We start from the raw sequence: 3,031 nt of genomic DNA on the forward strand, positions 1-3,031 counted from the left end.
GGAGACCGAGAGAGATGGTGAAGAAAGAGAGAGAGAGAGAAGAGAGACGAGAGAGGAGAGACTGAAGAGAGAAGAGGAGTCGTGTGACCAGAGAGAAAGACGAGTGGAGAATCATGGAGAGAGATAGGAGTGAGAGTCGAGACGCAGAGAGGAGAGAGAGAGGAAACGAGGACGAGAGTAGAGAACAGTGATGACGTCGGAGCCCGGAGAGGGAGAGCGACGAGACGAGGTGAGATGCATACACACATTCAAAAAAGGAAAAAGATAAGCTAGATATGCTCCGCATATCTAGCTTATGGCCTCTATGGCTAGCCCGCCTGTGTCAGCGAGTGGTGACTAGTGAGTGTGTGCCACCAAGTGTTGACACTAGTTAAGGGTTAAATTAGTCCTCCTGTACAGTATTAGACATGTAAGGATTTTAGACGAGAGTGGAAACTAATATCCAGGAAGAAAATATTGAAATAAAAAAAAGTTTATAAACAGGGACATTGCGGAAATATACAAAAGTATTGAAAAAATGTCCGGAGATAAACAAATACAATAATAGTGATATGCCACAAGTATACAACAGTATAACTAAATCATTACTTAAGAGAAGAGAACCAAAAAGATCAAGGACTGATTGCTTTTACGCTCTGTGATATCGCAAAGGAAAAAAGACTGATTGAAAATCGCTCGTCCCAAGGTTTGGAAAAATCTTGATGTGCTGCCAATCCTTAGCATGCCGGCGGAACGAGCTCAGGTGGGCGAATTTGATCCGTAAGGCACTAGTATCTACACGGTTGCGATGTGTTTGGTAACTGAAACTGCGTGGGATATTGGTTATATTTATAAAGCATACACATGTTTATACATACATATCTATATATGTGTGTATATATATATATATATATATATATATATATATATATATATATATATATATATAAATATTACTGCATATTTTATTTATATATCATATATATATATATATATATATAATATATATATACGAATATATATATCTAAATATATATATATATATATATATCTCTATATTTAATATATATATATTATATATATCTATATATATATTATTATCTATCTCACATATCTATAAACACTTCAAACACACATATTTATTGTAACACACATATCACTCACACACACTCACACACACATTACAACTATCATCACACATCTATATTAATTATATTACACACAAAACACAAACACACACACCGCAAGGCACAAGTATACTCACAACGGTTTCATGCAATGGTTCAATAACTGAAACTGCGTGTGTATATTGGTATATATATAATGACCACAACACATACATACGTATACGTATATATATATATTTATATATATATATATATACATATATATATATATATTATATATATATACATATATATATATGTAAATTATATATATTTATATATATATATATCTAAATTATCTATTTTTTTTTTTTTAGATAATTTTTTTTTATACACACACACACACACACCACACACGAGCATCCATAAACATGTATGTTTATGTTATATATATATATATATATATATATATATGTATATATATATTTATATACATAAATATACATATATATATATATATACATACATACCTATATATATGTATATATATATATATATATTATATACACACACACAAAATCATCATACACATGTATATATATATACAACATATATATATATATATATAATATATATATATATATATATAAGTATATATGAGATAGATAAATAGATATATATATATATACATATTATATATATATACATTATAGAACAATATATGTATATATATATATATTTATATACTTATATATATATATATATATATAGACATATATTTATATTATAATATTATATATATTTTTATCTACATCTATACACCTATCCATATATCATGATATATACATGTTATATATAATTATTTATATATATATATATTTATATCTATATAATATATATATATATATATATATATCTATATATATATATATAATCTTATATATATTATATATATATATTGATATATTATATTTAACTATTATACAATAACCACAGGTAAACACACACTCATACACGCACACATGTATGTGTATAATATATATATCTTATATATAATTATATATATATATTATATAATATATTATATATATATATATTATATATATATACATACATACATATAATATATATATAATATATATATATATATATGTATACATACATTAATCTATATATTTTCTATATATATATATATATATAATATATATATATATATATATATATGTATATATAGATAGATAAATAGATAGATATTTGTAGATATATATTCATATATAGGTAAACACACACTCATACACGCACACATGTATGTATGTACTGTATGTATATATGAATGTATATACGGTATACATACACATGCAGAACCTATATGTGTCCGTGAGGGTCAGAGCAATTGCCCGCACACCCGGACCTCACATCAAATCTGGACAGCTATTGATTCCTCCTCAGCATAAGATGCTCGCCTCAGCAACTACAGCAAAGGAACAAGGAGGAGAGGGAAGGCGTTATCAGGCACGCCCCGCGCTCTATACAAGGGGCCCTTCCGAAGAGCCGCTGAACTCTCTGCCCTGCTCTATGCGCGGGTGTCGCTCCGGCCCATTGAGTCTGCGGAGGAGTCACGGACACCAAGTTTTAGGAATTATAGATGGTCGGGGCTCGCCCTTGGTAGTACAGAAGGTAGGTCCTCCTCGAAGGACATACCTCAAAAGGTACAGGAATTGAAAAAAACGAATTATTAAAGAGACATCAAGCGTAGCGAAAAAAATATTTATAGCATGACAGCAGACGCGTTCTATAAAGAAAAAAAAAGAAAAAAAAATTAAAATGAGAATATTGAGTTTTTTTTTTAGAAAGATGCAGGCGCGGTACCGACTCTCCCTCTCATAACATGGACATAGAATTTATGTACAGAGTGTGGTGTATTTGTGCTTAATGATAGAAGAACC

This window comes from Penaeus japonicus, unplaced genomic scaffold (assembly GCF_977035675.1).
Source record: "Penaeus japonicus unplaced genomic scaffold, GWHDUDI00000001_assembly GWHDUDI00000003, whole genome shotgun sequence".
Taxonomy (NCBI): Eukaryota; Metazoa; Arthropoda; class Malacostraca; order Decapoda; family Penaeidae; genus Penaeus; species Penaeus japonicus.